The sequence below is a fragment of the Cervus elaphus genome, chromosome 4 (genome assembly GCF_910594005.1).
Source record: "Cervus elaphus chromosome 4, mCerEla1.1, whole genome shotgun sequence".
In the NCBI taxonomy this organism is placed as follows: domain Eukaryota; kingdom Metazoa; phylum Chordata; class Mammalia; order Artiodactyla; family Cervidae; genus Cervus; species Cervus elaphus.
Genome location: NC_057818.1, coordinates 63475503 through 63487973, shown reverse-complemented (window position 1 = coordinate 63487973; position 12471 = coordinate 63475503). Strand labels below are relative to the sequence as shown.

The following is a 12471-nucleotide window of genomic DNA, read 5'->3' as shown; positions in this document are numbered from 1 at the left end:
AAAAAGAGACACAGAAGTACAGAACAGACTTTTGAACTCTGTGGGAGAAGGTGAGGGTGGGATGTTTTGAAAGAACAGCATGTACATTATCTATAGTGAAACAGACCACCAGCCCAGGTGGGATGAATAAGACAAGTACTCAGGCCTGGTGCACTGGGAAGACCCAGAGGAATCGGGTGGAGAGGGAGGTGGGAGGGGGGATCGGGATGGGGAATACATGTAACTCCATGGCTGATTCATGTCAATATATGACAAAACCCACTGAAATGTTGTGAAGTAATTAGCCTCCAACTAATAAAGAAAAAAAGAAAAAAAAAAAAAAGAAGAAGTGAGTGACAGATAAATGCTTTGCCACATTGTGTACATTTGAAAGGTTTTCTTCCTATACTAACTTTCCTATGTCTACTTAGATTGGACGAGTTACTAAAGTCTTTCCCACGTATCTGACACTTGTATTCTTTCTGTGGATTCTGAATAGTTCTCTGTTGAACAAGTTCTGAAGACTGATTAGAAGCTTTACAGTATTGACTACAATTATAAGTCTTCTCTCCAGGATGAATACTCTTCTTCAGAGAAAGACCTGATATCTGATAAAAGGTAGTTCTACACTTACTACTTTTAGAATCCCTGTGTGAAGATTCAGGTCCTTGATGTTTCATAAAGTGTGAGTCTCCTTCAACCTCACACCCAGTTTCATTGCTTGAATACCTTCTCACACCATCATGAATACTCTTGTAATTGTTGGGGCTGGAGCTCTTATTTAAGGCTTGACTCATTTTATTACACATGGAAAGTTGCTTCATATTAGCCATATCATGATACGTACTGAGCAATGCTGGCTGGATTACATCTCTTCCATTATCGTCAACATTATACATCATGGAATGGAGAGAAAATATCGTTTGCTACAAGAATAATGACTTCTGGCTCACAGATCCCTCAAATTGAGTATATTGTGGGTTTTGCCCCTCATTTTTAAATTTCAGGTGTTCAGACATGCTTGAATGTATGCTTAAATGAAGTCTACATTCAGAATTGTTTGAATGAGTATTTGCAGTGGAGACTAAATCATGTTCCAAATATATCACGTTTCCTTTCAGAGAACATGTATGTTTCAAATGTTGATGTAAACCTTTTTTTAAAAACTAACACTTCTCAGCAGATGTTGAAGACTGAAATTGGTGTCTTCCCCAATTTGACTCATGTTGCTCTTTTCTTTTTGCATTACTGTTAGCATTATGTGTAACTGTCTCAATTTCTTTATGTCCCTATAAACATTTTCTCTGTCTTTATATGCCCTTGTATATTCCCAGTGTTTTATTAAATTAAAGTTTCTGAGGTGAAATCTTTCATATATTTCTAGGTTTGCTTCTGGAAACAAATCTTCTATCCTTGGTTTCTTTGGCATCAAATCCTGGTGTCTTATGGAGAGATAGCTGGAAGATATCAAATCACAAGTAATTTTGCCTACTATTCTCAGTGAACCTCCTTAAAGATTTACAGAAAATTGATGAACCCTTCACTAGTTTAAAAATAAAATAGAGACAGAAGGATCAAGATGCCAGAGGATCTCTCTCCACAAGCACATGAAGAATACATCAGAAACGGAACACTTCTCACAGAGCCCAGCTGGACACTAGCAGAGGCCCTTGGAAATCTACAAGGACAGATACATTCCTGATGAGCCAGGTAGGACAAGAGAAAGAAGAAGGAAAAGGAAGAGGAGAGGAAGTGGGAGAAGAAGGAAAAGGAAGAGGAGAGGAGTGGGATGGGGCCTGCAGCCCTGGGGGGACATCGAAGTGAGGAGCGGTCTCCACATCTGGGGAAGCCCCTCGTCGGGGAGCTCAGTTTGGACAGGAGGAGAGCCTCATTCTCTGTGGGAGAGAACATGGCAACCCGCGTGTGGCAGCGGGACAGGGTGAGACCTGCACATGGGGGCCTGACCACTGTCCTGTCCACCCAGCCTGAGAGGCACGCCCACCGCTGCAGACAAGGGCTGGGTGCCGAATTGTGGGGTTCAGAAAGCAGACCCAGGCAGACGACTGCGGTTGGCAGTGAGGAGACATCCTGAGGGGACGGGAGTGAGGGAGGGCCTCTATAAATGGGATGCTTGTGGAGGAAGCCTGAACCACCACAGAGCAGAGCACAAATCTCTGGACCAATCTCACGCACCAAGCTGCAGGCACCAGAAGCATGACTAACGAGGTGCCTGTAGCCTTCAAAACAGAGACTACAAGCAGAAAACTGGACAAAATGAGATGGCAAAGGAATGTGTGACAGAGGGAGAAGCAGGCTAAGAACCTACAGGAAGCACTAAATGAAGAGGAGACAGGCAACCTAAGGATTACTTCTCGCTTTTAGTCATCTGAAGTGGAGACACCAAACATTTTCACAAATCCTAGCTGCCTAATAATTCTTTAGTCCACTTCTTGTCACACATGTTTCTGAAAATGTTCTATTAGATGTTTCAATGTGAAAATAATAAATGATATTGACAGATAACTAATCAGATGCTGAAGACACATAGGACAATATCTAGGAAACTGATTACAGGTAAGATAAACTTAATATAACTACTAGTTCTTAAGAAAGAGAGACTTTTGAAAATATGCTTGAAACACTGGGAATTATACTCATTGCTCTGTGGAGACCTAAATGGGAAGGAGACCAGTAGAATGGCAAAAACTAGAGATCTCTTCAAGAAAATTAAAGATAACAGGGGAATATTTCATTCAAAAATGGGCACAATAAAGGACAGAAATGGCATGGACCTAACAGAAGCAGAAGACTTTAACAAAAGGTGTCAGGAATAAATGGAAGAGCTATACATAATATCCTAATGACCGTGATAACCAGGATGGTGTGATCACTCACCTAGACACACATCCTGTAGTCTGAAATCAAGTGGGTCTAGGAAGCATCAATACCAGCAGAGCTAGTGGAGGCGATGGAATTCCAGTTGAGCCATTTCAAATCTTAAAGATGATGTTGTGAAAGTGCTGCACTCAACATGCCAGCAAATTTGGAAAACTCAGCAGTGGCCACAGGACTGGAAAAGGTCAGTTTTCATTCTAATCTTGAAGAAAGGCAATGCCAAAATTTCTTAAAATGACCGCACAATTGCACTCATTCCAAATGGTAGCAAAGAAAGTCTCAAAATTCTCCAAGCAAGGCTTCAGCAGAATGTGAACTGAGAACTTCCAGACTTTCAAGCTGTATTTCAAAAAGACAGAGGAACCAGAGAACAAAGTGTCAACATTCCTTGGATCACTGAAAAAGCAAGAGAGTTCCAGAAAAACATCTGCTTTGGCTTTGTTTACTATGCCAATGCCTTAGAACGTGTGGATCACAACAAACTCTGGAAAATTCTTAAAGAGATGGGGATACCAGACCACCTTACCCATCTCCTGAGAAATCTATGTGCAGGTCAAGAAATGAGAGTTAGAACCAGACATGGAATAACGGACTGGTTCCAAATTGGGAAAGCATTATGTCAAGATTGTATATTGTCACCCTGCTTATTTAACTTATATGCAGAGTACATCATGCAGGAGTCCTTAGTTGGGAAGATTCCCTGGAGACGGGAAAGGCTCCCCACTCCAGTATTCTGGCCTAGAGAATTCCATAGATGGTATAGTCTGTGGGGCCGCAAAGAGTCAGACATGACTGAGCAACTTTCACTTCCATCTTTGACATTTCATCATGCTAAATGGTGGGCTGGAAGAAGCACAAGCTGGAATCAAGATGCAGAGAGAAATATCAAATACCTCAGATATACAGGCGACACCATCCAAAGGGCAGAAAGCAAAGAGAAACTGAGGAGTCCCCTGAAGAAACTGAAAGAGGCAAGTGAAAAGCTGGCCTCAACTCAGGATTGAAAAAACCAAGATCATGGCATCCAGTCCCATCACTTCATGGCCAATAGGTGCGCAAACAATGGAAACAGTGACAGACTTAATTTTTTGGGGTTCCAAAAATACTGTAGATTGTGACTGCAGCCATGAAATTAAAAGATGCTTGCTCCCTGGAAGGAAAACTAAGAGCAACCTAGGCAGCATATTAAAAAGCAGATACGTTAATTTGCTGACAAATGTTAGTCTAGTCAAAGCTATGGTTTTTCCACTAGTCATGTATGGATGTGACTTGGACCATAAAGAAAGTTAAGTCCTGAAAACCTGATGTTTTTGAACTAAGGTGTTGGAGAAGACTCTTGAGTCCCTTGGACTGCAAGGAGATCACACCACTACATCCTAAAGGAAATCAGTCCTGAGCATTCATTGGAAGGACTTAATGCTGAGGATCCAATAATTAGGCCACCTCTTGCAAAGCACTGACTCATTGGATAACACCCTGATGCTGGGAAAAACTGAGGGCAGGCGGAGAAGGGGACGACAGAGGATGAGATGGTTGTATGCATCACGGACTTGATGGACATGAGTTTGACCAGGATCCAGGTGTTGGTGATGGAGAGAGAAGCCTGGGGTGCTGCAGTCAATGGGTTTGCAAAGAATGGGACACGACTGAGAGACTGAATGAACTGACAGGTATAATTGATTCTTTTCAGTGTACAGTAGTACAACATTGTAAAACAGGGGTATTCCAATTAGAACTTTAAAAAATTTTTCCTTTATATAATCTAGAAATTCTTATAGTTTGAATCAACCATTAATAATATGTGTGGAAAATATGCTAAGCTTTTATGCCAATTTATTTTAAAATTCTGTGAGGTAATTGAATATATTAAGGTAGCTTAGCATTTCAAAATGGGGCCAAATACACTTAAGATATTTCATGTGAATTCATATAAGGAAAAGAGAAACTTTGAAGTAAACCTGAGATGTGCATTCTTTGATTTTTGACAGGTTTTGCTTGAAACCTGCAGTGAAAAAATTACTTGGATTTGAAATTTATTTAGAAGGTCCTATCTCCAGTTCCCAGTGGATAGGAAGCCATAAATGAGAAAACAAAACCCGTCCCCAGTTTTCCTAGAAGTTCAGCAGTGTGTCTACCACTTCATTCACACATTTTTGTCTGGAGGTAGAAACTTTAAAAGGGCTGTCATACAGTTACTCAGAAATGGACACAGTTTTCCTAGGATCCCCAAGAAATGGAAGAGCAACCAATGAATGCAGTTTGTAAGAAGCCAAGAGGAGACTTTTAGTTCACACTATGATGGAGAAAAGTAACCACTGGAGAGGAATTTATGAATGATTTAAGAGACAGAATAGGCAAGTGATACATTTCTATGACAGCAGTGGACACAAACCCAGGTTTTCCAAAATCATTCCCATTGAAGCAGGTCTTCCAAAACCACCTAGGGAAGGATGACTTCCTCGCTGCTCCTTGGACCTCTCATCTGACTCATCATCTCCATCCATTCATTCCTACCTGGGTATATGGCTGCTGTCTCCGCTCTCCTTATACTCCTGGGATCGTGCAGTTGCTCCAGAAAGGTGACCAGATTCAGCCCAGAGACTACAAGTCCTGTTCATCAGAGAAAGGAATATTTGTGTTCTTAGAGATTCATCCGTGTCCAATCCTATATGTATTCCAGTGAGACGAGAATGCATGGGAGAATGTTAATACAGCCTAGAAAATGATTTCCCCAAATACTTTATTCAAAGCACCTCTACAACACTAACAAATACATGACAATCAAATCCTGAGATTTTGGTCACGTACCGCTAAGGCAAAAGTAAGTGTGTAAGTGTGAAATTAAGAGAGGGTGCAACTATTTAATACCACAGAACTTATACAATTACCGCTAGCCTAGAATGAAGCAGGCAGAGCACATCAAGGAAGAAGACGGATACAGGCATAATGAATCGTCATGAAGCCCTTCTCTCTAAACTCACAGATAGCCATTTTCCCCTAGAAAGCAGAGATCTGAAACTATTGTGGGAAGCAGAAAATTTCAGAAGAGAGTCTAGAAATAAAGGAACCAAAACCCAGTGGGCAGAAAAAGGATTCTGGAAGGCAGTTATCCTCACCCAAGGAGCCCAGGTTCCCGTAGTTCTCTAACATCGCGTCTGTGTAAATGCCCGCTGACCGAGGTCCAGGCATTCCCACTCCTCTTGAGTGAAGTCTATGGCCACATCCCGGAATGTCAACTGTCCCTGAAATACAAAGTATAGATGCCATGTGGCGGTGGGAAGTCTTCCTAATGTGACCCATGATGGAAACAGCAAGTTTAGCGACCTGGTTTTCCTTTAGGAGACTGCCTGCTATTACACAGAATATAATTTTTACACAGTAATATTTTCGCTGTATTTTTAACCCCAAGGAAAGAGGATGAGATGTGATCCACGAACTACTACAGGAGCTATTATGACTTGGAAGAGGAATTATAAAATAATCAGGAACTATACAATAAATATTGGCATATTTATTTTTGAGTGTGGTACTTATGTGACACAGGATAAACTATCAAAAAAAGAACACCGGAAATACTTTTAAAAAGCACATTCCAATCCAAACGTGATGGAGTGGGCCCAATGCGCCACATTTTTAACAAGCTTATTCGAACTAGTAATGTTGAAAATTCTCCTTCATGAATGACCATTTTGAACAGCTATGAAGTAGAATAGTAAGGAAAGAATTCATACTTAACTTTGAACTTTAAGTGTTCTACAGATTTTATAGGTCTCATAGGATACAAACCTTGGTGGCAAGAATCATTTTATCTATTTAGCATCTACTATATATCTTTCTGACAGTTTTACAGAGTCTTGAATGTGCAACAGAAATAATTTAAAATCAATTATGCTGCTGTTGTGTCTTTTCGAAAGTATTTTAACAAACATTCTTTAAATGGCAGATCTGAAACTTTACATCAGTTTATGGACTCTAGACTTTAATAAAACACAGACAAATATACAGAGACAACTGTACGGAAAGTTTACCGACATTTCTGTATTCCTAAATAATACTAAAAGCAAGAAAAGTGTTCCTATTCTTTGCACCCCAAGGACTGTAGCCTGCCAGGCTCCTCTGTCCATGGGATTCTCCAGGCAAGAATACTGGAATGGGTAGCCATTCCCTTCTCCAGGGGATCTTAATAAAGAAGAATGAGAAAAAAATCGATATAATCTTGTTAACATGTTTATGCATCTAGAGATATACTACAATGGGACTATATACTCAGTAATAGAGAAAAAGTGTCATGTCAATGAAATCAGGAACATTTTTAACTGACTAAAAATGTACATAAATATTTCAGGATGATATTATTTTAATTTTTAAAAACTGACTAGTGTGCAGACATACACAATAATATAAAATAAAGTGGAGCTCTGGTTCTGAATTTTTGAATTTCCTGACAGTCTGTATTGTTTCCACTTAGCTATATTTTAAAACTGAACAGTTGAACATAGATTACCACTAATAGGGTTCTTGTAAACATTTTGGAAAATGCAGAAAGAGGATGAAACTTTGTCTATGATGTGAGCATGCATTTACTGGAAATGATCAGACCTGGGCTTGAGTGATGGAAACCCCCACTCCCAAAACCCAGCATCTCTAGTAAACACATGTGAGTACTGTCAACGACAAACTGGCACTTGCCAAGAACATTGCCAGCAACTGAACAACAACAACAAGGACGTTTCCCATCTGCCTCTGTGAAGAATGAACCTTCTGGTGCTGAAACTGTTGATGTTCAACCTCCCCTGAGGGACTTCACGTTGGATTCAAGCACTCTGTGCTCCAGGGAATCTGGTGGAACTCGTCTGAAGAGAGTTAGCTATTTGCAGGAACTGATTTCAGGATTCCAATCCTTGCATCTCTTCATATCTGTGTGTGCTGGGCTTAGTCACTCAGTTGTATCCAACACTTTGTGACCCCATGGACTGTAGCCCACCAGGCTCCTCTGTTTATGGGGATTCTCCAGGCAAGAATACCAGAGTGGGTTGCCATGCCCTCCTCCAGGGGATCTTCTGAACCTATGGATCAAACCCAGGTCTCCCGCATTTAGCATCTGAGTCATCAGGGAAGCCCCTTCATATCTAGAAAAGCACCAAATCACTCAACGGTGACATCAGTTGCTCATGACTGGCAGAAATGCTTTTTGTCAAGTTAGCGCTTGACTGCACTGAATCTTGTACACCCACCTTCCCCCACCGCCTCTTGGAGCAGTTTCTCAGAGTTACCTGAGGTGCTGTCTCCTGGGCTCCTGTGTTCATTTTGCTCCAAATAAAACTTAACTCACAATTCTCAAGTTGTGCATCTTTCTTAGCCAACAGTATTCATCGTTCAAAGCAAAGAGAAACCAAGATGATACAGAGTTTCCCCACTAAATGTGACAGTTGCCCATATCCCTCACTTTTTCTTTCCAATACCCCTTTGTGAAGGCAGGAAAAAGGAAAAAAAAAAAGAATTTCATAGCATGGGATTCTCACAGAAGCACCTGAACTAGTGAACATCCGAGGCCATGGGGTAAGAAGTACATGGAAAAATGTATTATCCCTGCCAAGCATTTTGGCAATATTATGAAAACCATGATCTTAATCTATTATGAAAAATATTAGTTTTATACAATTTGCAGTTCATATATACCTCCCATGATCTGTAACCTAATAGTACATGTCATAGTAAGTTTTTCTTATTGAAACAGAGGATGGCCTCTGGTACTTTTTTTATTTCTAAAAATTTTCTGAGAAATTCTGGACTGCTGAGTTCATTCTATTTATAAGGGCATTTTTTTTTTTTTTTAAACTCCTGTTCTACAGAACTGAATTGCATCTACATGTAAACTCATCATGGCATATCCCTACTTCCCTAGGATGCCAACATGAACCACATTCCAATGGGAATCTCAGATACCAGTTACCCCACCGTGTTCATTTCTCAAAAAGGAAAGTCACTAATTCATCCTGAGAATTCATCATGCTCTACAGAAAGCAAGGATAGAATGAAGAAAAGACCGTGGGACACAAGGGAGAAGCAGGCTAAGAGCCGGTCTTCACCATGATAAGAAATAAAGGAAAAAGAAGACGTTGACAACAACAAACCGCCAGAGAGAAACACTAGAATCAGAGCGTAAAGGTGTGTAGCTTCTCAGCCCAGCTTTCAGGAGGAAACGCAGACACAGCCCCCGACCCGGGACAGGACGTTTACCTGAGAAGCTGCCATCTCCTCGTCTTCTTCCTCCTGCTCTGCGTCTTCTTTGGGGATATTATGTCCCAAACTCGCATACAGGCTGAGAAAATACCTTTAAAGGCATCCACACAGCTCTTTCACCTTCAGCTGCTGCCGTGAAAAAGAAGAGAACGTCTTCTTTCTCTCTCCCTTTTCTGAGCTCTTTTCTGGCTTCCTCTGTCCCTCAGCTGTAGTGGGTAACCAAGATTAAGCTGATATGCTAATCACATCGTGGGTTTGGTGCTCACTTTCCCCACTCTCTTTGCAGACCACCCGGAGAGTTCGCTTTCTTTTCACATTAGAGAGACCAAGCCCAGAACTGTTGCAGGAATGGGGACCCCTTCCAGGGCCCGAAACTGGGCTCTTGTCTAACACTCAGAAAGAAATTGTCTGAGGAGACACATGTGCTGACAAAGTAAGAGACTTTATTGGGAAAGTGCACCAGGGGGGAGAGCAGTAGGTAAGGGAACCCAGCAGAACTGCTCTATCGTGTGGCTCGCAGTCTTGCGTTTTTATGGTGATGGGATTAGTTTCCGGGTGATCTTTGGCCAATCATTTCTAATTCAGAGCCTTTCCTGGTGGTGCACGCATCTCTCAGCCAAGATGGATGCTAGCTAGAGGGATTCTGGGAAGTGGGCAGACACGCAGTGTTTCCTTGTGACCTTTCCTGAACTCATCCGGTTGGCAGTGGCTTATTAGTTCCGTATTCCTTATCAGGATCTCTTGTCATGAAACAACTCATGCAAATGGTTATTATGGTGCCTGGCCAGGGTGGGTGCTTTCAATCAGTGTGCTTCCCCTAACAGAAGCATGTTGTAAAAATCCGACTTCTTGTGGCATTTTCAGATGGGCTCCTTTCACTTAATAAAATGCATGGAATTATTGTACATGTATTTTATACCTTGAACACTTAATATAAAAATGCTTAATATCTATGTCTCCAGCTCTAGTCCTGCTCATTATATAGGATCATCAATAATATTTTCTAGATTATATATATATATATATATATATATGTTAATACAATATTTTCACAAATATAGACATTAGACCTGTGGACACCGTGGGAGAATGAGAGGGGGCCCAATTGAGAGAAGAGCCTCGGCATATATTCACCGCAATGTATAAAATAGGTAGCAAGTGGGAAGCTGCTGAATAGCACAGAGAGCTCAGCGCGGGGCTCTGTCATGGCTAGAGGGGGGAGACGGAGACCGTGGGAGGGAGGTTCAAGAGAGAGTGGGTGTACATATACCTATGGGGATTGATTAAGTTGTCCAGCGGAATCTAACACAACATTGTAAATTTATATACATCTCAATTTATATACATCTCAATATAAATTCCAATTTATATACATCTCAAACATAAACAAACAGACTGATAACCCTGTGCTGAAGAATCCCCCTAACAGTGTGGGGCCCTCGAGCATCATCCCTGGCCCAGGAACACTCCACGTGCTGTGGGGAGACTAAGCCTGTGCCCCACAGGTGCTGAGGCTGGGTGGGGCAACTTGCTCTTTTCCATGGGCAAGACACAAAAGAAAGATGCTCACCATCGCTAAATAATAAGAAATGCAGAACAAAACTACAGTGACGTATCACCTCATGCCAGTCAGAATAGCAAAAAGCCCACTAATAATGTCATAAACGCGGAAGAGGCTTGGAGATCAGGGAACCTCCTGAATGGCTGGAGGGAATGTAAGCTGATGCAGTCACTTGGGAGGACAGTGTGGAAGTTCCTTAAAAAATGTAACCTCCTGACATTTAAGGAAATGAATTCCCAGAATAGTAGACAGAATAGATTAGTTGACAAATTTATAAGATTTGCAGTTTTTAGTAAATCATCTTCAACTCTGAAATGAGCAGTTGTGGTCTAGCATTCCTCAATTCTTTAAGTAAATGTGTAATAATACACACACACTCACATGTTCCTTGTATTTCTCACTGCTAGTGTTGATACTTTCAGATATTTATTTATTGTGTTCAATGTATGCTATATAAATTATATAACATATATACTTTCAGATATTTATATATTGCATTGCGTATGTCATAGCCATGAGAAAACAGTTCCTTTAAGCCTTACAAAAACATATGCTAAGAAATAGGGTTAGATTTTACAGATCTTAGTTCAGAATTTTACCATCATGACTTTTAAGTATTCTTGTGATGAATGTTAAATTTACATTTACTTAAATGAGCCCATGAAAAGTCTTACTTAGCTCAATAGAAGAACAAAGGACAACTGAAGCAGGTGAGTTCATGACTCTAGGTCCTCAGAGAATTCACAGCAAGCTCTGAGTGAGGTCAAGGATAGAAGTGAGCAGAGAAAGAGGCAGTAATTGGGGTTCAGGTTTTTATAAGAGGCCCTGGGCGAAGTGCTGTGGGCTCCCCAGGCTGAGTGTGGATGGGTCCATTCAAACCAAGAGGAGCAGGATTTTGGTGGCTCTGTGAGGGTGGCATTGAAGGGGAGCCTGTGAATAGGCACTGGGGTTCAGCAAGCCTGCTGGTCTCAAGGAAGGGGGTTTTCTGGTGCAAGTGCTCACAGGACCTGCAGGCTGCCTGCTCCCCAGACAGACGCTGAGGCAGCAACAGCATGGAGCAGTTCAGGGGAGCTCTCAACAGTACTCTGTATGATCCTTCTTATTAGAACCGTCACAATGTCCCTGCGGTTACAGAGAGGGGGAAAAGTACAATGGAGAAATGATGGGAAATACATGATCTAATGATTTGAAACTTAAGGGCAGGAAGGAAACTAATTGTTACAGACTTCACCCTTCTATGCTACTGAAGAGTTTCTCGTTAGGTATTCCTTCCTGAAATCTTAAATTGCTAGGCTAACACTTCATTCATTACGCACCAACATTTACACAAGAAACCATTCAGTTTTATTGATTAACATGTATGCTTATCACACACAGAATAAAACCTTTTACACTCCGCTATGTAACTTTGGTTAAAATACAGATTATAAGCATGAACAATGATAATATACCTCTGATACAATGATCTGAGAACTGTGATTTCTATGGTTACAAAAGGGAGGCTAATCATTTAAGAAGACATACAATAATTACATGACTTTTCTGGGAAGGATTTTCCCTACATTTCTAGGGTAGCAGAGATGTCTTTAACTGAAACATGGCTACTGATATTCATGACTTCTGTTGATATTATAAAATACATCAAGATTTTAGTGAACTGTCTTTGTACTTTACTTTAAAAGCAAGTGACATAACTATTGAAAATGTACATTGAAAATGTACTTTGATCTGTGGAATTATTCCCTGAACACTTACATCACGGTGACTTACAGGGATGTGTGACATGAATGACA

The 12471-nt window shown here is 41.0% G+C and overlaps 1 long non-coding RNA gene across 1 annotated transcript; it reads right to left on the bottom strand.

The window, feature by feature from the left end:
- Positions 1-1280: 1280 nt before the first annotated feature.
- LOC122690383 lies at positions 1281-9252 on the bottom strand. The gene is made up of 4 exons (XR_006340044.1): positions 9115-9252; positions 5991-6116; positions 5389-5484; positions 1281-1436 (listed from the first exon to the last, which is right to left on the bottom strand). It is a non-coding gene; the product is annotated as an uncharacterized LOC122690383 (long non-coding RNA).
- Positions 9253-12471: the final 3219 nt, after the last annotated feature.